General features: G+C 41.0%; 1 protein-coding gene across 11 annotated transcripts in view; it reads left to right on the top strand.

Annotated features, from left to right (window-relative positions):
- Positions 1 to 14,190: 14,190 nt before the first annotated feature.
- Positions 14,191 to 24,006, top strand: part of SCMH1 (Scm polycomb group protein homolog 1) — a 235,999-nt gene continuing 226,183 nt past the window's right edge. For 6 of the 11 annotated variants that reach the window (XM_021673376.2, XM_021673368.2, XM_021673371.2 and 3 more), the window contains exon 1: positions 14,191 to 14,445. The gene's annotated coding sequence lies outside the window, so the exon portion shown is untranslated. The remainder of the gene's footprint in view (positions 14,446 to 24,006) is intronic. The other 5 variants (XR_002478986.2, XM_064372238.1, XM_064372228.1 and 2 more) reach the window with 2 other exon arrangements.

The raw sequence follows: 24,006 nt of genomic DNA, 5'->3' as shown, positions 1-24,006 counted from the left end.
AAAAGTCTACCAACTGACCAAGAATCCCAAATGCCACCTGCTGGATCATAACCCAAAGCTTCAACACCAAAAATACCTCACTAACATACCCCATTCTGAAACCAGAGATAAGAAGTCAGCTTTAAATAAAGACCGTATGCAAAACCTTGGCACAGTAGAAAAATCCAGAAAAGAAGTCTTTTGTCTGTACTCAATCTATGCTGCAGTTAAAGGAACACCCACATGCAGAGATGAGAAAAAAAATCAATGCAAAAACTCCAGTAACTCAAATGGCCAGAGTGCCATATGTCCTCCAAATGACCGCACCAGTTCTCCAACAAGAGTTCTTAATGAGGCCAAACTGGCTGGAATGACAGAAATTGAATTCGGAATATGGATAGGAGCAAAAATAGGAACAAGGATGGCAAAAGCCAATTCAAGGAGAATTACAATAAAGTGATAACAGGAGCTGAAGAACAAAATGGTATATAAAAAAAAGAACCTACTGAGTCTGACAGAACTGAATAACACAATACAATAATTTCACAATGCAAGCACAAGTATTAACAGCAGAATACACCAAGCTGAGAAAAGAATCTCAGAACTTGAAGACTGGTTCTCTGAAATAAGACAGACAGAAAAAATAAAAAACAAAAAAAGGATTTAACAAAACCTCTGAGAAGTATGGATTATGTAAAGAGCCAAATCTGTGAATCACTGGCATTCCTGAAAGGGAGTGAAAGAAAGCAAACAACCTGGAAAATAAATTTCAGGATATCATCCATGAAAATTTCCCCAACTTTGCTCCTGAAAGATTCTACACAAGAAGATCAACCCAAAGACACATTATCATTTGATTTTCCAAAGTCAAAATGAAAAAAATGAAAGTTCAAGGCAGCTATAGAGAAAGGGCAGGTCACCTACAAAGGGATCCCCATCAGGCTAACAGCAGACCTCTCAGCTGAAACCATACAAGTCAAAGGAGATTGGGGGCCTGTATTCAACATTCTTAAAAACAAAAACAAAAACAAAAACAAAACTTCAACCAATCATTTCATATCCAGACAAATTAAGCTTCCTAAGTGGAAGGAGAAAGGTTCAGATAAGCAAATATTGAGGGACTTCATTACCACTAGACCTGCCTTACAAGAGATCTTGGAAGGAGAACTAAATATAGAAAGACCACTACCAGCTAATGCAAAAGCACATTTAAACACACAGACCAGTGTCACTGTAAAGCAACCAAACAAATAAGCCAACATAATAACCAGCTAAAGGCACAATGACAGGACCAAATCCACACATATAAATACTAACCTTGAATGTAAACAGGCTAAATGCCCCACTTAAAAGGCACAGAGTGGCAAGCTGGATAAAAAAGGTACGACCCAATGGTATGCTGTCTTCAAGAGACCCATCTCACATGTAATGACATTCACAGGCTCAAAATATTAATAAAGGAATGAAGAAAAATCTACCAAGTAAATGGGAAACATAAAAAAGCAGGGGTTACAATCCTGATTTCAGACAAAACAGACTTCAAACCAACAAAGATCAAAAAAACAAGGAAGGGCTGGGCGCAGTGGCTCACGCCTGTAATCCCAGCACTTTGGGAGGCCGAGGTGGGTAGATCACGAGGTCAAGAGATCGAGACCATCCTGGTCAACATGGTGAAACCCCATCTCTACTAAAAATACAGAAAATTAGCTGGGCATGGTGGTGCGTGCCTGTAATCCCAGCTACTCAGGAGGCTGAGGCAGGAGAATTGCCTGAACCCAGGAGGCGGAGGTTGCGGTGAGTGGAGATTGCGCCATTGCACTCCAGCCTGGGTAACAGGAGCAAAACTCCGTCTCAAAAAAAAAAAAAAAAAAAAAAACTCAAAAAAAGAAAAAGACAAGGAAGCACATTATGTAATGGTAAAGGGTTCAGTTCAACAAGAAGACCTAATTATCCTAAATATATATGCCTCCAATGCAGGAGCACACAGATTCATAAAGCAAGTTCTTAGAGACTTACAAAGAGACATAGACTCCAACACAATAATAGTGGAGGACTTCAACATTCCACTGACAGTATTAGATCATTGAGACAGAAAATTAACAAAGATATCCAGGACATAAACTCAGCATTGGACCAAATGGATCTGATAGAACTTTACAGAAGTCTCCATCCAAAAACAACAGAATATACATTCTTCTCATTGCCACATGGCACATACTCCAAAAATGACACCATAATTGGACATTAAACAATCCTCAACAAATGTAAAAGAACTGAAATCATACCAAACACACTCTCAGACCACACTGTAATAAAAATAGAAGTCAATACAATGAAAATCACTCGATACCATACAATTACATGCAAATTAAACAATATGAACTGAATGACTTTTGGGTAAATAATGAAATTAAGGCAGGAATCCAGGAATCAAGAAGTTCTTTGAAAATAATAAGAATAAACAAACAACATACCAGAATCTCTGGGACATAGCTAAGACAGTGCTAAGAGGGAACTTTATAGCACTGAGTGCCCATATCAAAATGTTAGGAAGATCTCAAGTTAACAACCTAACTTCACAACTGAAGAAATTAAAGAGGCAAAACCAAATCAACCCCAAAGCTAGCAGAAGATGAGAAATAACGAAAATCAGAGCTGAACTGAAAAAAACTGAGATACAAAAAACTATTCAAAAGATCAATAAATCCAGGAATTGGTTTTTTGAAAAAATTAATAAAATAGATAGGCCACTAGCTAGACTAATTAAGAAGAAAAGAGAGAAGATCCAAATAAACATAATTAGAAATGACAAAAGGATTGTTACTACTAATCCCACAGAAATAAAAGCAACCATCAGAAACTACTATGAACACCTCTACACACACAAACTAGAAAACCTAGGAGAGATGGATACATTCCTGGACACATACACCCTTCCAAGACTGAGCCAGGAAGAAACTGATTCCCTGAACAGATCAATAACAAGTTCCAAAATTGAATCAGTAATAAATAGCCTACGAACCAAAAAAAAAATGACCTGATGGATTCACAACTGAATTCTATCACATGTACAAAGAAGAGCTGGTACCATTCCTACAGAAACTATTCCAAAAAATTAAGGAGGAGGGACTTCTCCCCAACTCATTCTATGAGGCCAGCATCATCTTGATACCAAAATCTGGCAGAGAAACAACAAAAAAAGAAAACTTCAGACCAACATCCTTGATAAACATCAATGCAAAAATACTCAACAAAATACTTGCAAGCTTTATCCCTGGGATGCAAAGTTGGTTCAACACACAAAAATCAATAAATGTAATTTATCACATAAACAGAACTAAAGACAAAAACCACATGATTATCTCAATAGATGCAGAAAAGGCTTTTGATAAACTTCAACATCCCTTCATGTTAAAAACTCTCAATAAACTAGGTATTGAAGGAACATACCTCAAAATAATAAGAGCCATCTATGACAAACTCACAGCCAACATTATACTAAACGGGCAAAAGCTGGAAGCATTCCTCTTGAAAACCAGCACAAGACAAGGATGCCATTTCTTACCACTTCTATTCAACATAGTATTGGAAGTACTGGTCAAAGCAACTAGGCAAGAGAAAGAAATAAAGGGCATACCAACAGAAAGAGAGGATGTCAAACTATCTCTGTTTGCAGACAACATAATTATATGTCTAGAAAACCCCATAGTTTTGGCCTGTGAAAGCTCCTTCAGCTGATAAACAACTTCAGCAAAATTTGCAGTATACAAAATCAATGTATAAAAATCACTAGCATTCCTATACACCAACAACAACCAAACTGACAGCCAAATTGGGAAGGCAATCCCATTCACAACTGCCACAAAAAATAAAATAAAATACCCGGGAATACAGCTAACCAGGGAAGTGAAAAATCTCTACAATGGGAATTACAAAACACTGCTCAAAGAAATCAGAGAAGACACAAAAGGAAAAACATGCCATGCTCATGGATAGGAAGAATTAATATCATTAAAATGTCTACACTGCCCAAAGCAATTTGCAGATTCAATGCTATTCCTATTAAACTACCAACAACATTCTTCACAGAACTAGAAAAAAAATGTTTTAAAATTTTTATGGAACCAAAAAAGAACCCAAATAGCCAAGGCAATCCTAAGCAAAAAGAACAAAGCTGGAGGAATCACATTATGCAACCCCAAACTATACTACAAGGCTACAGTGATCAAAACAGCATGGTGCTGATACAAAAACAGGCACATAGACCAATGGAACAGAATAGAGATCCCAGAAATGAGGCTGCACATCTACAACCATCCGATCTTTGACAAAGCTGACAAAAACAAGCAATGGGGAAAAGGCTCCCTATTCAATAAATGGTGCTGGGACAACTGGCTAGCCATATGCAGAAGATTGAAGCTGGACCCCTTCCTCACACCATATACAAAAATCAACTCAAGATGGACTAAAGACATAAATGTAAAACCCAAAACTATAAAAACCCTAGAAGACAACCTAGGCAATACCATCCTGGACAGAGAAACAAGTGAAGATTTCATGACAAAGACACCAAAAGCAATTGCGACAAAAGCAAAAATTGACAAATGGAATCTAATTAAACATAAGAGCTTCTGCACAGCAAAAGAAATTACCAACAGAGTAAACAGACAACCTGCAGAATGAGAAAAAATATTTGCAAACTATGCATCTGGCAAAGGTCTAATATCCAGTATCTATAAAGAACTTAAACAAATTTACAAGAAGAAAACAACCCCATTTAAAAGTGTGTAAAGGACATGAACAGACACTTCTCAAAAGAAGACATAATGCAGCCAACAAGCATATGAAAACAAGCTGAATATCATTGATCATTAGAGAAATGCAAGTCAAAACCACAATGAGATACCATCTCACACCAGTTAGAATGGCTATTATTAAAAAGTCAAAAAAACAACAGATGCTGGTGAGGTTGCGGAGAAAAGGGAACCTTTATACACTGTTGATGGGAGTGTAAATTAGTTCAACCATTGTAGAAAGCAGTATGGCAATTCCTCAAAGAGCTGAAAGCAGAGCTATCATTTGACCCAGGAATCTCACTACTGGGTATATACCCAGAGGAATATAAAGCATTCTACCACAAAGACATATGCATGCAAATGTTCATTCCAACACTGTTCACAATAGCAAAGACATGAAATCAACCTAAATGCCCATGAATGACAGACTGGATTTTTTAAAAATGTTGTACATATACACCAGAGAATATTATGCAGTCATAAAAAAGAATAAGATCATTGTTTCTGCGGGAACATGAATAGGGCTAGAGGCTATTATCCTTAGCAAACTAATGCAGGAATAGAAAACCAAATACTGTGTGTTGTCACTTACAACTAGGAGCTGAATGATATGAACTTATGAACACAAAGAAGGAAACAACAGACACTGGGGTGTGCTTAAGAGGGGAGGGTAGGAGGAGGGAGAGGAGCAGAAACAATAACTATTGGGTACTGAGCTTAATACCTGGGTGATATAATAATATGTACAACTAACCCCCATGACGTATGTTTATCTATGTAACAAACCCTGACATGTATCCCTAAACCTAAAATAAAAATTAAAAATAAAGAAAAAAATAAACAACAAAACAAATGGAAAAATAAAACTGCTTATCCTTTGAGTCCCAGCTCAAATGCTACCTTCTTTGTGAAACCTTTCTTAATTCTTGTAGGCGGAATTAATCCCTCCCTCCATTCTGCTCTTAGAATCCTGTACAGTTTCTGTTATAGCCCTTTTCATATGTATGACAGTTGTTTTTGAGTTCTCTCTCTCTTATGACATTAGGACCTTAAAGCAGGGTTGTTAGAATGATGTGAAACTAATTTGGTCTAAACAAGTCTATCACGCCAGCTGGCCCTGTCGAGAGACTATCAATGGCTTCTCCTGCTGAGCTAAGATACCAGCAAAGTTAATGAGAGTATTTATTACAAAGCAGATGTCTCTAGAAGCTGATTGCAAGTCAAGGAAAGGCTAGCTCAATCCTCAGCACTGCTCCGTATAGTAAATCTTTACAGATTGAATAGGATTGTCATTCAACAATAATTCAATCACTTGTGTACAGTTGACCCTTGAACAACATGGGTTTGAAATGCATGGGTCCATTTTTACACGGAGTTTTTTCAATATACTGAAGAATTGTTTGGAGGTTTGAGACAATTTGAAGAAACTCAGACAAACCACGTAGCCTAGAAATATCAAAAGACTTAAGAAAAAGGTTTATATCATGAATGCATAAAATATATGTGGAAACAATTCTATTGTATCACTTAGGATAATAAAATATACAAAAATCTATTGTAAAAAGTTAGAATTTGTCAAGCACAGTGGCTCACACTTGTAATCCCAGAACTTCGGGAGGCCTAGGTGAGAGGATTGATTGAACTCAGGAGTTTAAGATTAGCTTGGGCAACAAAGTGAGACCTTCTGTCTATTAAAAATTCAAAAAATTAGCCAGGCATGGTGGTGTGTGCCTGTAGTCCCATCTACTCAAGAGGCTGAGATGGGAGGGTCACTTGAGCCCAGGAGGTTGAAGCTGCAGTGAGCCGTGACCGTGCCATTGCAAGCCAGCCCAGGCAACAAAGCAAGACCTGACTCAAAAAAATAAATATATAAAATTTATCAACACTTATGCACACAAACATTTACAGACCTTATGTACATAGTGCCATTTGTTGAGAAAAATGTAAACAAACATAAAGATGCAGTATTAAATTATATCTACAAGAAGTTAACTGCAGTGCATAAGGTACCATACTGTAATGATTTTGGAGCCACCTCCTGTTGCCATTGTGGTGAGCTCAGTTGTTGCGAGTATCCCTTAAAACAACCTGTGACGCTAATCATCTCCATGTGAGCTGTTCATTTCTCCAGTAAACTGCATATCACAGTAAAAAGTGATCTCTTGCAGTTTTCAAGTATTTTTCATGTTTAGTACAATACCGTAAATCTTGAATAATGCCATGGGACCTATGCGAAGTGCCACTAGTGATGCTGGAAGTGCTCCCAAGAAGGAGAGAAAAGTCAGGATATTATAAGAAAATGTTGAATTGCTTGATATGTACTGCAGATTGATGTCTGCAGCTGCAGTTGCATGCTATTTCAGACAGATGATTCACCTTGTAAACAGACAATGTAAACTTACGGTATCGATAAATACAGTATAGTACTATAAATGTATGTTCTCTTTTATACGATTTTCTTAATATTTTCTTTTCTATAGCTTACTTTATTGTAAGAGTACAGTATATAATACATATACAAAATATGCGTTAAGCGACTCTTTACATTATTAGTAAAGCTTCTTGTCAATAGTAGGCTATTAGTAGTTAAGTTTGTGGGGAGTCAAAAGTTACATGCAATTTTTGACTGTACGAGAGTTGGCGCCACTAACCTCCACATTGTTCAAGGGTTAACTGTATACCAAAGGCTGGGCTTATACTAAGAGTTCAGGTTACAGAAATAAGAAAAAGGCATGAACAATCAAAATCACAGAGGCTTGGGAAACAAAAACAGCCTGATTCAAAGCCAGACTCAGTTATTTACTAGCCAAATCATCTTGAGGAAGTTATTTAACTTCTCTGATCTTAGTCTCATCAGTTAAAGAGGGGTAACAATACGTACACCATAAGGGTTGCTGTGTGGATTATGTAAGATGATATACACAGCTGGCACATGGCAGGTGCTCAATAAATGTTAGTGCTGTGCCTCTTATCCATTTGTGGAAAATCAGTAATCACTCAGGCAATAACTATCATACACTATGATCAATGCTATAATGCTAAGGAAGCATAGAAAATAGAGAAATTTGTTCTATTGAGCAAAGGAGAAGGAAGGGGAAAACTTCCAACTGAAGATGAGAAGGAGCTGACCAGGAGGACCTTCAGAGGGAATAGTGTGGACCAAGGTGGGGCTGTCTTAGCTCCAAGTCTTTCTTTTTGTCTACTCCCAGATGAGGTGGCATCTAGGGCCTGAAGTGAGCCATCTCTTCCTTCTGTGACAGATGACTGACGTTTTTATTTATTTGCCATACTACAGAAAGTGCTTACTCTCTCAACTAGAAATAAGAACTAATCCAATTTGCAGCTGAGTTAATGGTGAGACTTGAAATGCACTGAATTCCAAAGTTCTGATTCCAAGAAGAGTGTCAAATGAATCTCACTCTCAATGCATGTGACACATTTTAAAAACATATTTTATGTGGAGTTTGATGCTGTTAAATTGAGACATATATATAAACTGTGATTGATATAGTTGCTGTGGGAACCCTTGAAATCTAACATTTTTACATTCACAATTTCATGATCTTCATAAGTTAGACTCCCAGAGTCCCAAAATGTTAGTAATGGAAGACCCCTTCGAGGCCAAACCCCCACATCTTCCTGATGGAGAAACATAGGCCAAGATATGAAGAATGACCTGTCCAAGACCATACAGTAAAATCTTTAATTTCTGACACTGGAATGTAGGCCTCTAAGTTTGAAATCCAGTTATCTTTCTCCTGTAATATATTTACTCCAGAGGGACTATTATGAGTTTAGGGTAGGGTCTTTTTAATTGCACACTTCAGTAACAGATGTTCATTTTGAGGAAGATTCATTTATTTTGGGTCCAATTGGTGCTTTTAACAAAGTCAAACCTCAGGTTCTTGGCCATCTCCATAATGTATATATAGCTATATATATATATTTGAGATATATATATATCCATATATATCAAGCCTCAGGTTCTTGACCATCTCCATAATACTAGGACCTAAAGGTGACAGAATCATAGAGTAAGAATGAGATTTTAGAGGCTTATCTGCTTCAATTCATCTTCTACCAAAGAAATACCCTTCTTGAATGTATCCAGTGATGTATTCATTTCTCCGAGAGAATTATCACATTGTTTGACCATGAATGCTAGCTTCGTTGAGCAGAACTCTTGTTTCTCTGTCTACACTGTCCATTAAGAGAAAGGGAAGGAAGGGAATGGTGTTCACTTACTGAGTGCCGTTTGGGTATCAGACACATGTGAGGGTCTTGGATATGTTACCTCACTTGATTCTTAAAACATCCCTATAAAGTAGATGTTCAATTTACAAACTGAAAAAAAAAATAGTTCAGAAAGTTGAAATAAGGTACCCAAATTTATCCATGGTCAGTGGAACAGTCAAGTCCATGGACTCTCTTTGGTATGCTAAGAGGCCTTGTCTTCCTTGCCTCCTCTCTCTCTTCAGTGTAGCTCTTCAGCAGGCTGTGCTAGAGATTTCCTTTTTTTTTTTTTTTTTTTGAGACGGAGTTTCGCTCCTGTTACCCAGGGTGGAGTGCAATGGCGCGATCTCGGCTCACCACAACCTCCGCCTCCTGGGTTCAGGCAATTCTCCTGCCTCAGCCTCCTGAGTAGCTGGGATTACAGGCACGCGCCACCATGCCCAGCTAATTTTTTGTATTTTTAATAGAGACGGGGTTTCACCATGTTGACCAGGATGGTCTTGATCTGTTGACCTTGGGATCCACCTGCTTCGGCCTGAGATTTCCTTTTAAAATAAAAATCTGCTTAAAGGCCTTTGATGGCTCTTCAATACCCACTCAAGGTAAATAGTTCAATATCCATTCAAGGTAAATAGTCCAAGATCTTTAGCTTAATAATCAAGGCCCTTGACAATCTGGCTCCAATCAGATATTGCAGGCTCACTTCCCACTTCTCTTCCGATGCATCCTAGGTTTTCTATGACGATGCATTTTTGTCTTTGTTCATGCTATACTTGCTGCCTATGTGCCCTTCCCCTCCTTCTCTGCCTAAAGAGATGCTAGTTTTCTTTTAAGGTCCACTCAAATGTCACCTTCTTGGTGCAGTCTTCCCCAGTATCTCTGGGCTCAGTGAAACCTCCTCTGCCTTCTCCATATTACAGAGGGCATTGCAGAGTCCTCTTCTGCATTGTTATGGTCCTTCGTATACTAAGATCCTTAAGGACAAAGATTGTACTTTACATTTATTTGCATTCCCAGCTCCTGGCACATAATAGGAGTTCCATAGATATTATGAAGCATAGAATTGAGGCCTAATCCTTTTCCACATGTTAGCCCTTCAATTATTTGAAGACCCTTCTAAGGCCTTGCCCTACCCTACTCTACTCCTATTAATAGTTATTTCTTCTGCAGGCTAAATGTTCCCAGATCCTTCAGATTCCTGAAGTCTGATTTCGAGACTCCTTATCTGGTCATTTGCTTCTGGGTGATAATTTGTCAACATGCCTCTTTTAAAATATGATGCCTAGGACAAAGTCAATAGCCCAAAGTCTGGTCACAGCAGAACAAAATGAGGGGATTCCAATTTGTGATTCCAATCTATGACGTTTTCTTAGCCATTACTGTGTGCCAGGGGGCTCTGCCTACTTTATTTTCTTTCACTGTTCAATAATCTGGTGAGGTAGGTGTCATTTCTCCCATTTTATAGATGAGGATATAAGCCATCTGGTAAGGCACTTTGAGAGTAAGTTAAAGTCACAAGCCCAGAGCACAAAGGGAACTTGTGATCAGCTGATACCTTTAGATCATTCTTATATCAACTGCTGTAAAGTTATTATTTTTCCACATACCAGCTAGTGACAGGCTTATGTTACAGTGAAGGGCAATGGAGGACAAAAAGAATCAGTACCTTTAGAAGGGTGTGAAACCAAAGCACAGAGAAAAGGCAGGTTGGATTAATGGCCAACTTCCTAACAATAACAGCCTTTATCTAAGAGCTCAGAGACTGGAATATCTCAACCACACAGCTTCCTGGAACTATTTTTACTTTGTATTTTACCAGAGGAGCAAGAGCAGAAGTGTCTTAGATAAACAACAAGGTTTGGACTCAGCACATGTCTGAATCTGAACAGCCAGTGGGGTCCTGTGGATACAAGGCAGATCATAAGGAGGCTGCCTCTTTGGTCTGTGACTTGGGTCTGAGGGGGTCCTACTGTGCACATTCATTCTATAAATACAGACTGATCACCAACTGTGTTCCAGACATGGTGCGAGGTGCTATGGATGTGAAGAACAGAGTTCCAATCTTGTGGAGCTTACAGTCAGGTGAGAGATAGGCATAAATGCAAATGACACGTACACATCCTAGTAAATGGAATGATGAATGAAGGTGCCAGGCTACAAGGAGAGCAAAAGGAGGAGCATTTAATTCATCCTGTGGTGAGGGTGGAAGAGAAGATATCAAAGGAAGTTCCTGGAGAAGGTAGTCTTACTTGATGTGTAGGACTTAATGTGGTGAAGGCTCTTATGTATTTTAATGCATCTCCCACCCCACCCCGCAATGCACACACTTTACGTATTGGAAACCATCTTTTCCATTTCCTTCACCAACTCTTCCACTGGGCCATCAACAATATGGTAAAAAACAAAACAAAACAAACGAACAAAAAAACTACTGTTTCCTCAACTGTCAGTGCCAGAATAAGCGCTCCTTTTTGCTGTAATATAATGTAGAAAAGAGCACACCTGGGGTTTTCTAGCATACCTCCTTAAAAAAAAATTACATCCTGATTAACTTGCCTATTTCTTCCCTCTCCATTGCCTCTGTATTGCTTGGCTTCCCCACACCTGTGACCCAAAGGTCACAGAGTCTGTCATAGCCCAATTCCGCTCTCCAGCTGCCTCTTGGTTTTTAAACCCCCTTATTAAAATCCAAACATTAAATAACTAATAACACCTGTGTGTAATTAGTTTAATTAAACAGCACAGAACTGTTAATATGCTGTGCCGTGCCCTAGGATACTAAGTGGAATAAAAGCAAAGTACTATATTCAAGGAAACTACAGTCTAACTTAAAATACTGCAATGGGATACATTTCATACAGAGATATTTACCAAGTGACAGTGGAGAGGAGGGAGCAATGAGTTCTTCCTGAGAAGTGTCAGAGAAGTTTTGAGCTGGATCTAAAAAAGAAGGAATCCAAAGGACAATATGCATACTACTTATTTATTTATAGCAGATGTGGGAATATCTCCCTCAAGCCAAGCCTTATCTAAGGCTACAGGTGTGAATAGAGTTCCTGATCTCAAGAAGCTTTCAGCCTAGAAAGGGGGTTTAAAAATATACGCCAATAATGGCAACATAAATTATGCTATGGACAGAGTTACAGAACAAACTGCTAGGGGAGTTCATAGAGAATATGTTTAAGAGAACACTTCTCACTGGACATAGCAGGCAGAATTCTAAGGTAGTTTCCTGGATTAACCTTCAGGTACACCTTCTGAATAGTCCCTGGGATAGCGGCTATGGTGAATTTTACCCCTGTGATTAGGGTATGTGATGTGGCATAGTTGACCTTAAAGTAGGAAGATGATCTAGGTGAGCCTGACCTAATAAGTCTTTCAAAAGCTCACAGTGTTCTCTGACTGGTTGAAGACAGGAAATCAGAGATATTTAAAGAATGAGAGGGATTCGACATGAGAGAGGTTCTCTGTTGATAAGGGGGACCATGTGGCAAGGACTTGAGAGTGGTCCCCAATAGATAGCTGGCAAAACAATCTAGCTGTAGGATCCTAGTCCTACAGGGACATGAATTCTGCTAACAGTCCCAAGAAGCTTGGGGCAGACCTTTCCCGCATGGAGCCTCTAGACATCTTGATTTTAGCCTTATGACACCATGAGCAGAAAACCCAGCCACACCATGCCAGTTTTCCAACTTACAGAACTGTGAGTAAATCAATGGGTGTTGTTTTCACTTGCTAAATTTGTGCTACTTTGTTAAGCAGCAATAGAAAACTAATATAAGCACTTATAGGATTGTGCTCTCATTAGCTACTGACACACTACTTTCCCCAACTACGGGCTCCTTAGATTTGGGCTGTATCTAATTATCCCTGTAACTTCAGGGCTCTTCATGAGACAGGTACTCCCCAAAACGCCATGGAATGAAAGTTTAAATTAGACACAGGTATGCAGATCAGAAGTTGGATACATGCTGACCATTTCCATTTCTTAAGAATGGGCAGACGGATACTGAGACCCATACCAGGACACAAGGAGGCAGCCCCTCTTCAGCCCAATGCTCCCAGACCTATTCCAGAGGCAAAGCAAGTAATCCAGGATCAGCTGCCCCAGCTGCTGCCCCAGCCTTGCTTAGGTGGACTTCCCTCCAAGGAGCATTGGTCATAGAAGGATCATTAACAGGACATTCCTGTGTGACCTGAGGATCGCCATGTTCTAAATGATGCCCACACCCACTCCACATCCAGTTCAGCAGAGGTCTCAGGGATTTATATTGCACTGTACTTTCCAGCAGCCAAAATAGAAGCCAAAAAGTCAGTTTCCTAAGTTGCTAAAATGATGTGGTGATTAAACAAATTGTGTGCCAGGGGCAGTGGCTCAGCCTGTAGTCCCGGCGCTTTGGGAGGCCAAGTCAGGAGGATTGCTTGAGGCTAGGTGTTAGAGACCAGCCTGGGCAAAGTGGCAATACCCTCGTCTGTACCGGGCCTGGTGGCACACACCTGCAGCCCCAGCTACTGAGGAGGCTGAGGCAGGAGGATCACTTGAGCCCAGGAATTTGAGGTTACAGTTAGCTGTGATGATGCCACCACACTCCGACCTGAGCGACGAAGTGAGGCTTCATCTCTAACAAAACAAAAATAGAATCGTGTAGCCAACATTGGTGGTGGGCCTGTGCACTGTGCCTGGCCCGCCTCGGGCTCAGTGCGTACTTGTTGAGGGGATGAACGCAGTGGGGACCCGAGTACGCTGACACTCACTAGGGCCTCCAAGCGCTAACTCATCTCTCAGCGACTTTCCGGGTGCAGCGCGATCGTGTTGAAGAGGTCCCTGGGTGGAGATGCGAAGTAGCTCGCCCAAGGTCACTACATGGCCAGCCACGAGCCGGGCGGGAGTCGCCCGAGGCGAGGCCTGCGTCAGCCGGTCTTGGGGGCCCGGCCGGTGGCTCCTATACCGGCCCCGCGCGGCCTCGGAGCCAGCTACTGGCGGCGGCGGGATTCGAACACGAATCCTCGTCCTCCCGCCCGCTCAGGCCTCAGTTTACCCATCTAGGAGACGCGAACCGGAGAGCTGGTCCGGGCGCCGGCGGGGCCGCGGGGCCCCGGGGCCGGGGTCGGTGGGCTGACGGGGTCGGGCAGGGCCGGGTCCCCGCGCGCCCTCCCTCCTCAGCGCGCCGCCCCGCCCCCCGCGCGAGCCCAACGGCCGAGGCGCGCGCCACCTCGCGGCGGGAGGCGCGGGGGAGGGGTCGGGGGAGCCCCCGCCCCCGCCCCCCGCCTCAGCCGCCGCCGCTGCCACCAGGTCGGTGGAGCCCCCCGCCGCCCGCCCGCCGCTCTCCGGAGCCGCCCGCCCTCCCCCTTCAAGCGTCCCCGCTCTCTCCCTGCGCAGCGGAAACATGGCGGCGGGAAGGGAGTGAGCCGCCCCGCGCCCCCGCCGCGCCCGCAGGTAAGCGCCTCGCGGCCGTCTCCGCCCGCTGAAGAGCTCGCGCCCTGAGGGGCCGTCCGGGGCGAGAGGGCGGTGGCGGGACCTGCCCGGCCGCTGCGTCTGCCCGCCGGGCCGGAGTCCGCCTGTCCGACTGTCGGGCGGGCCTGCCAGTTTGTGGTCCGCGCGGGGCCGGGCCCTCTCCCGGTCGTGTCAGCCCGGCCCCGAGCCCGGAGGCCGGTTCTGCATCTGCGGTCGGGCCGGCAGGGCCCACGGTCAGGTCGGCGGCCCTGACGCGGCCGGGACGGGCCGGGGGCCCCGGCACGGGAAACCCAAGGCCGGGGGCCCTTTGGAGGGTCGGCGTGGGGCGGTCCGTGGGGGTCGCCGCGTCCTGGTCGGCGGGGCCGGGTGAGTCGGGGCATGCTGGCTGGGAGCAGAGGGCCGTGCGGCGGCGCGATCCTGTCTGCGCGGGTCAGTCGGTCCCCTCTGGCGCCAGAGGTGGGAATGCCTGTGGTCCTGGCCGGCGCGGTCCCGGTTCGGGGCAGGCAGAGACCGAGGTCGGCGGGGCGACGTGGCCCCCACCGAGAGCGAGGGCGCCTAAGGGCCCGGAGCTGTCAGCAGCGTCCTCGGGGCTGGGCCCCGGCGACGAGAGCCGCGCCAGCCTACTCACGTGTGCCACCTGCCCCGGTGCCCCGCCGGAAGCGGGCAGGGAGAGCAGCCCCGCACCGAAGTGAGCCAGCGGCCCCGGGGGCTGGACACGTGGGCACAGCTGTGGGCCAGCCCGAGAGCATCGAAAGGAGTTTCCAGCCGATGGGTGAACCCCGAAATATCTCCTGACTGGAAGGGAATTTAAGTCATCTGGGGGCCCTATCTCCCATCCCTTGCCAAAGTGTCTTTGAAAATCCCCAAATCCCCCCTGATAATTTGACGAGCCCGTGTGGAACCTCTTCCAGTGATGCGAAGTGAATCTCTTTCCAAGGAAACTCATTCTGTTCCTGGGCAGATTTGCTAATAAGTTGAAAGGAACAGCTGGCTCCCATCCTTCCTAGTTCTTTTCCCTGATGGGCAGCAGTTAAGATACCTGAGGATAGTAATCGTGTCCCCTGAGTCTTCACTTCCACTTCCTTCAGTTGTTTCTCATCTGCTGTGGTTCTCTAAACTGCCCTCTGGATGAGCTTTAATTTGCCCATATCCACTTAAGGAGAGTTTCTTAAATGTAAGCATGGAGACAAAACCTAGTGAGTTTCCTTAAGAAGTTCCTTAGCCCCGAGGATTGACCTGCTTTAAATCAAAAGCACACCAGATTCCCTTCCTCATTTCTGTACTATGTTTTGACCTTAAAAAAAAAAAAAAAAAGAAAACGTTTAGTAGTGTTTGTTCAAACAAACTAAAAGACATCTTATTTTGTGAAAATTTTTGGGTTTTCCTCCTTTTAAAAAGTGTCTATACTTTATCCAGTGTGCTAACTAATGTACATCAAAATGTTTTATTAAAGTGTAATGTGCCATGCAAATAGAAGAGCTTTTTTTTTTTCTTTTTAACTCTGGAAAGGATTGAGATCTAGTTTGGTGCCAAACTGCAATTTTAATATTTGGTTGCAGAGGGAAATGCTTTATTATGTTGAACTCTTTGCTCTATTTCTAACTGCCAGCAGAAGGCTCAAAATTACTATGAAAAAGAACACTCTTTGTTGCTTACTTACCAACCTCCTAAACTCTTGCCTAAGCGACTCTGCAGGTTAGTAATTTTTTAAACCCAGTAGAGATGAGATGGCCTTGTAGATAAAATGCCAAGCTCTTACATCTGGGATCCTGTTCAGGTACTAAGCAGCGTTTCACTGCTTTTATAACTGAGACAAGTACATACCAGCAGTCAAAACTGGTTCTTTATTTTTGTTCTTGTGGCTTCATTTTTAAAATTGGTCAGTGGTTTTGAACCTTGTAGCACATATGTCAAGTTTTGATTTTTGGTATGTTTGTGTAAATGCTGTTCCCTTTTATGTACGTTGGGTAAACATTTGCATAGCACCATTCTCAACGGAACTGAACAGATCCAGAGGAAAGGCCCTGATTCCTTCCTTGCAAAGGACTTGGAGTGAAAGGTAGAGGATACTTAACTGTGCAAAAGAATTGATGTGAATATCCCACTGAAAATTTAAACTTGGGGCTGGAGGCAGTGGCTCATGCCTATAATTCCAGTACTTTGGGAAACTGAGGCAGGCAGATCATTTGAGGCCAGGAGTTCTAAACCAACCTGGGCAACATAGCAAGTCCCTGTCTCTACAAAAAATAAAAAAAATAGCTGGGCATGGTGGTGCATGCCTCTAGTCCCAGCTACTCAGGAGACTGAGGCAGGAGGATTGCTTGAGTCCAGGAGTTTGAGGCTTCAGTGAGCCATTATCACACCATGGCAAGTGACAGCATGAGATTGCATCTTTTAAAAAAGAAAAGAGAATTTAAACTTAGTATGTTCTAATCTTCACTGTACACTTATGTACCTACTATGGGTCAAGCACTGTGCTATGTACTGTGCTCAGCTGGGTTTACAAAGATTTCCAATCTTGTGTATCTGGTAAATTAGATGCTTAAATAGATTATCTCAGAATAAAAGGTGAGAACTACGAGTAGCTGAGATATACAAGGTCAGAGCAATGGTTGCCCAAAGGTGAGGCCACTTAGACTAGCCTAGGAGTTAAAGGAAGACTTTAGGAAGAGATGATGTCTGACCAAATCTTAAATGGTAAGTAGGAGTAAGCTAGACAAATACGAGCAGAAAGTGCGCTTCAAACAGAGAAAACAGCTTGAGCAAAGGCGTCAATGTGAGAAAAGGAATGGCTTGCATGGAGAACCACAATCAGTTTAGGACTGCTAGGAATATAATAGTAGAAATATAAGTGATAATTTGTAAGGCTGGAAATACAGACAGCGGCCATGTCATGGTGGACCTTGTGTGCATAAGTATCCTGAAAACAATTCAGTAGGTGGTATTTTAAAAAAATTTTTATTTAATCACTGAAAGGTGTCTATCAGATGTTTTGAAGTGACATTTTCAAAATGTGGTTGTAGGGATGAAGAGAAAAAAATGAACATGTGAAAATGTAGGAGGCTTTAATGATTGGTTTTATGTACAGGTGAGAGGGTGAGGAGTCCAGTGTGATGCTCATGTTTTTGCCTTGGATGACTAAGGATATGTTGGTAATTTTAACTGAGACAGGAAAAAATTGATGATGAATTCAATTCTGGACTTAAAGATTTTGCAATTTCTTGAGTTAGACTGATGAGCAAATATAGTGGAAGTAAGCTGAGGAAAAAAGAGGTGTGGTCAGAAGGTGGAATATTGGATTTAGGTTGTCGGATATGGAACTGTTCTAGGTGATAGTTAGGTCTCTGTGTATGGGCAGTTAAAATACAGCAGAGGGAATTTAACCATACTCAGTAAAGCTGAGATGACAAGGAATTTCGAGGCTAGCGTATTGAATGAGTCATCTGTGTGGAGAGTGAAGTAATTTAGGATGATGGGATGTGGGGGAGAAAGATGTGACCCAGGTGCAGTAAGGAGAGGGGATTATTCAGGAGGCTGATAGATGACAGATGAGGAGGTGGGGTAGAGAGTGATGTAGCCAGATGGTGCAAACCTCAAAGGAGTGGGGGGGTTAAATACAAAAGTGAGAAAGTAATAGTTTTTTTACTTTTCCTTCCTGGAAGCAGAGTTCTGATCTCTTCATCTTTATTCAGGACTCATATTAATCATTCTGTTTGCTCTGAAGAGTCTGTTCTTAGTCTTGGAAAGTGGGAGGGCACATACCACATATTGAATCCTTTCTGCTAATACTTAATGACAAAGGGCAGTGGAGGTTTTTTCCTCTGATGATTATTAGTGGGTGGGTAGGGAACAATCAGATAAAGCAGTGAGGCTATACTCATGGTTTTCTAGGCAGAATATAGTGGAAAGAGCCTAGGCTTTCTTTGGAGTTAGAAACACCAAAATTCAGATCTAGACTCTGTCACTTACTAGCTTTATGACTATAAACAAATTGTTTAGGTTCTGTGAGCTTCAGTGTCCTTATATGTAAAAAATTTGTACTTCATAGGATGTCACAAATGTTACATGAAAAGAATGTACATACACACATATACATAAAATCACAAAAAAAGCAATTGGTGATTCATAGATACAAAGTGTATGTTAGTTCCTTCCTTCCTTCCTTCCTTTAAGGGGCTTATGCTTTGCTAACTGAAATGAACCTTTTTCATGCTTATCTAAATTATAAGGTAAAACATAGTAAGCACTCTAAAGGAGGCAGTAGCAAAGTGAGACAGCAGTTCAGAGGTGGGAGCTGTCATTTCTAAACAAGGTTGGGCTTCATTTTCAAAATGAATTTTACTTGGGCCTTGAACAAATTTCAGAAGAGTAAATAATTTAGGTAGAGATAAAAAATAGAGAAAGTATGTGGTATGGTATGTTTGTTAAAAATTGATAGCTACCACAGGTTTGAGTATTGTATTTGTATAAGTTAATAGTGGTAAATGTGGCTAGAGAGATGGGTTGGGACCTTGGTATTAAAGATCTGAAACTGTGATGCAATTTGGGGTTAATTCTAGATACATTAGGGAGCCATACATTGAATGTCCTTTTCCCTACCTCAATTTACTATCTGTAAAATGTATAGGCATCAATTCAGAAACTTCTAATTTTTGTTTTAAATAAATAAGAAATTTCACGCTTGAAAATAAGTTCCTATGTAGGCCAATTTTAGGTTTAAAAAAATCTAAGATTTGTTTTGTAGTTGTAGGTTAATCTTTGCAATAACCTTGTTTGATTGATAGGCTTAGTGAGGTTAAGAAACGTAAAAGATCTCACTGGTAGAAATCACCAAAGAAGCTCTAATTTCAAATTCTGTCTTTTTCATTACACCATACCGATTTAGATTTGAAAGAAAACCTGAGTTCCTCAGTGTCACTAAAAATAAGCTGCACAACCCCTGGCATATCACTTTTGCTTTGTCTTTTATAAAATGAAGGAAAATGTAGCTGTAAGGTTTAACTAAGATAAAGTGCAAAGTACTTTACATAATGTTGGTCACATATCAGGCACTCAAATGTTGGGTCTTTCTCTCCTGATGTGTGAATGAGGGAATTTAACCATACCATTCCAAGGCCTTAGTGTTAACTCCCTAGCCACCAGGGAACTGCTAGAACTAATTACATTTGGCCCTCTGTATCCTTGGGTTCTGCATCTGTGTATTCGACCAACTATGGGTTGAAAATATGGAAAAAAAGGGATGGTTGCATCTGTGCTGAACATGTACAGACTTTTTTTTTGTCATTATTCTCTAAACAATAGTATAACAACTATTTACATAGCACTTGTGTTAGGTTTTATAAATAACCTAGAGATGTTAAAACATATAGGAAGATGTGTGTGGATCATATGCAAATATGCAATATTGTACGTAGGGAACTGAGCATCCCTGGAATTTGGTATCCCAAGGGCAGAGTGGGTCCCTGGAACCTTTTGATAACCTTATGGGCAGATAAACCCAGCGAAACATATCACCTGTTATCTTTGTCCCAGAATCAAACTGTCTGTCTTCCATACTGTCATTCTTGTGCTAATCTGGCTTCCTTTTACTCTCTCCCAGCCCTGTTTTGCTCCTTCCCACACTTTTCCACTTGTTCTGTTTCGTACATTGTTAACCGTTTTGTTGGATGTCTTTATGTGTGTCCTGCCTTTAAGTGGAAGCCAGACTCTCTCCTGAGTCATGGAGAATTTACTTCCTCTGTAGCCCTTTTAAATGGATGCAGCTCATTCTCCTGCACCCCTCCCATCCCAAAGAAGAGAGGTGAGGATAACTATATTTTTTACTCACCACTATATCTGGACCATTACTTCTCCATCTTCTTAAAACTTCTGTGCTCTTTGGCTATACACACCCTTGGTTTCTGATATAACATATTCTTATACAGTATCTGTTAAAATGAAAATGCACGTAAACTGCAATCCAGCATTTCTACTTCTAGGTATATACCCTTTGGAAACTCCAAAGTATGCATAAAGGGATGTTCAAAAATATTCATACAACATTGCGATAGCAAAAAATTTGACCTAAATGCCTGTCAATAAAAGAATGAAAATATTGTGGTATATTTACCTCATAGAATTCCATACAATAGTGAAATGAGTGAACTAGATCTATATAGTAACATGGACAAATCTCACAAATAACAGATTGAATGAATAAGCCAAATCGCAGAACACATTTATATAAAGCTTAACATGCATGTATTATTTAGGGAGGCATACTTATGTAATAAATAATTAAAGAAATACATGGTAATTATAAATACCAAATTAAGGATAGTAGGTATCTCCAAAGGGTAAGGTGAGGAGAAAAGACCAGGAATAATGTAACAGAGGGCACTCAGAGAGCTTAAATTGAACTAGTAAATATTTTTCAACTGAGTTGTGGATATATGGGTATCTACTCATTATTCTTTATGCCTTTGTATATATCTGAACTTTATATGTATATTTTAAAAGAATAAATAGCATTTCACTCTTGTTATGAGCATAATACAGGGAGGGAGGGGATAGCAGAAGTATAAAGAAATACTAATATTAGGGTGAATCATGAAATTTTTTACTCACCACTAGTATTAGATAGAGTGAATCATAACATTTCTGTTTTTTAGGTCTAAAATGATTCAATATAGGCAGATTTAAGTGGCCCATTCAATCTAATGTAACTAGAGTTCTGGTTGAAATATATTCAAAATGCACTGGGTGTGCTGACTCACACCTGTAATTCCAGCACTTTAGGAGGCCAAGGCAGTCAAATTTCTTGAGCCCAGGAGATTGAGACCAGCCTGGGCAACATGATGAAACCCTGTCTATGCAAAAAATGCAAAAATCATCTTAGCATGGTGGAAACATATTCAAAGTACTATGGGAACACTAGGGCAGAAACAACTAATGGCTAAGGCAGAAGGAGGGAAGCGACATTTGGAAAGGCTCCAGAGAGAGAGAATGACATCTGAACTGAATCTTTCCTTTTTTTTTTTCTTAGAAACAGAGTTTTACTCTGTTACCCATGCTGGAGTGCAGTAGTGTGATCATAGCTCAAGTAATCCTCTTGCCTCAACCTTCCAAGTAGCTAGGATTACAGGTGCATGTTCATGCCCAGATAATTTTTAATTTTCTAAAGTGGGAGTGGTTCTTTGTAGGATTGTTTTAAAAAGCAGAAAGAAATTTTTTTTTTACAGACAGGTTCTTGGACTTGCTATGTTGTGAGGCTAGTCTCAAACTCCTAGCTTGAAGTAATCCTCCCTCCTTGGCCTCCCAAAGTGCTGGAATTATAGGCATGAGCCACCATGCCTGGCCCTAAACTGAATCTTAAAGGTTGAGAAGAAATTCACCAGATAGAGGGTGAGGAGACGAAAGAAGCCCTTCCAGCTAGGAAGAGGTAAAGACCCCTTTCAGTGGGTGGAATCTGCCCGGTGGAATATGTGGAGGTTAAAGAAACACAGTAGAGGAAGAGACTAAGGAACAATAATAACAGCATATATCTTTCTAGTACTTACTAAACAAGCACAAAATTAAGTAACCTGTACAGGATCACAGGCATAGCAAGTGGCAGAACCAAGATTTGAACTCTGGTAGTCTGAATCTAGAGTCTGTGCTCGTCCAGTCAGCTATTCTGAATCACTATACCATAAGTATAATCAGGAGAAAGTGATGTTTTGGATGCCAAGAGAACAACAATAAGTTTCAAAAAGAAAGGACTTCCCATGAAATGGGAATCCTAAAAAGAGAAGATCATTGGCTTTTTTTTAAATCATTTTCCTAAGTTACAGTAAGGAATACCAGGGTAATAGAGATATGGATATCTCAGAATACTAGTGATCAGTCTACCAGTTTTGTGGGCCAGTGATTATAATTTCATTTAATCACTGAAAAAGAAGTTAGAATCAGGGACTATTAAAAATAGATTCTCTCCATATTTAAGTACTTGATATATTAACATGATCGAAAGACTTTTGATCTTCTGCTGGTTATAGTCATAGTTACTCTTAGGTAACTATGATTGATAATGACAATTTTATTTATTTTTCTGTACCTTCTGGTTTTGATAAAGATAAAACTTAGCCTGTTACTTTAGTGGATTTTTCAGAATGGGATGATATTCTAAAGATCAGTAGTAGTTCAGCCCCAAATATTTCATAGACAAGAAGGTAAAAGAGACCTTATAATCTGCGTGGCATGTGGAAAGAGTTATATAGCTTGGTGATTAAGAGTCCTGATTCAAGTCCCAGTTTGCCACTCACTGGCCCTGTGATTTAGGTAAGGGGTTGCAGTGGATGATTTCTAAGATCTCTTCTAACTCTCAAGTTCTGTAACTATTAGGTCAGTTAGTCGGTAAAGAAACTGAGGCCTAAAGAAGGGAATTGTTTTTCCAGGGTCAAAAACTGGAATCTGATTCTCTTGACTCTTGGTCCTGGAAATCTGATGGAAGAATCATTAAACATTTGAGGGGCTGTCATGTATCAGACTTGTACTAGGTGCTTGAAAAAACGAAAGGCATGTGAAATTGTTTCAGAATTCTTTTATCCAATTTGTGAAAGTAACAATCAGCATCTTCTATGTTTGTTTGTTTATACATATGTTGCCTTATTCCAAAATGTATTTAAAGTAGACCTACTCTATATAATATACTGTACTAAGAAAGGGAATAACCTTTTTTGAATATCTGTCAGATATGTTGAAACATACAAACACATTATTTTTACCTACCTGCATGTAGGTATTATCACCTCTACTTTATGCTTAAAGAAACTGAGACTCAGAGATAGCTGGCCAAGATTTTGCAGTTTATAAGTAATAGGACTCAGTTTCAAGCCCAGACCAGCCTGACTTCAACCCCAGTTCTCTTTCCATTTCACCATGTACATGCCCCACACCAGTGTTAGATAATTCTGAGACTTTATCAGTACAGGAGGCAAGGTTTACTTGCAGGAATTGACACATGTATTTTTAGTCTGAATATATCGTCTATCTCATCAAACAATGTAGGCAAACAAAAGATCCCTGGATAGTAGAATGAAATGGTTTAGCGAATCAGAGTCATAATTATTTTGTAATTTGAGCAGATATATGACTAGATTCCTTGTTAGGACCAGTGCTCGTATTTTAATAAATTATAACTTTTTTTTACCCCTTCAGCCTTTGGTCTGCATCCACTTCCTGCTTTTCAACTTTTACCAGCTACCTACTAAGGGTAAAAAGGTGAGAATAAGATATGGTTTATTCCCTCAGTGGATTTTGCTATTCAGGTGACAGATATCATAACTTTACCTAAGTTCTCTTCCTCCCCAAAAGCCAAACCTGGGTCTAATTATAAGAAAACATGAGTTAATCCCAACTGAGGTACATTTTATAAAATAATATTCCACAAAACTGTTAAATTCATCAAACAAGGAAAGTCTGAGAAAGCTTCAGCCAAGAAGAGGCTAAGAAGACATAATCACTAAATATAATGTAGCATAGTATCCTAGATGGGGTCCTATCACAGAAAAGTGATCTTAGATA

The sequence above is a fragment of the Aotus nancymaae genome, unplaced genomic scaffold (assembly GCF_030222135.1).
Source record: "Aotus nancymaae isolate 86718 unplaced genomic scaffold, 86718_ANA_hifiasm-v0.15.2.pri h1tg000007l, whole genome shotgun sequence".
In the NCBI taxonomy this organism is placed as follows: Eukaryota; Metazoa; Chordata; class Mammalia; order Primates; family Aotidae; genus Aotus; species Aotus nancymaae.
The sequence above is the reverse complement of the archived record's forward strand: the minus strand, read 5'-3'. Positions and strand labels throughout refer to the sequence as shown.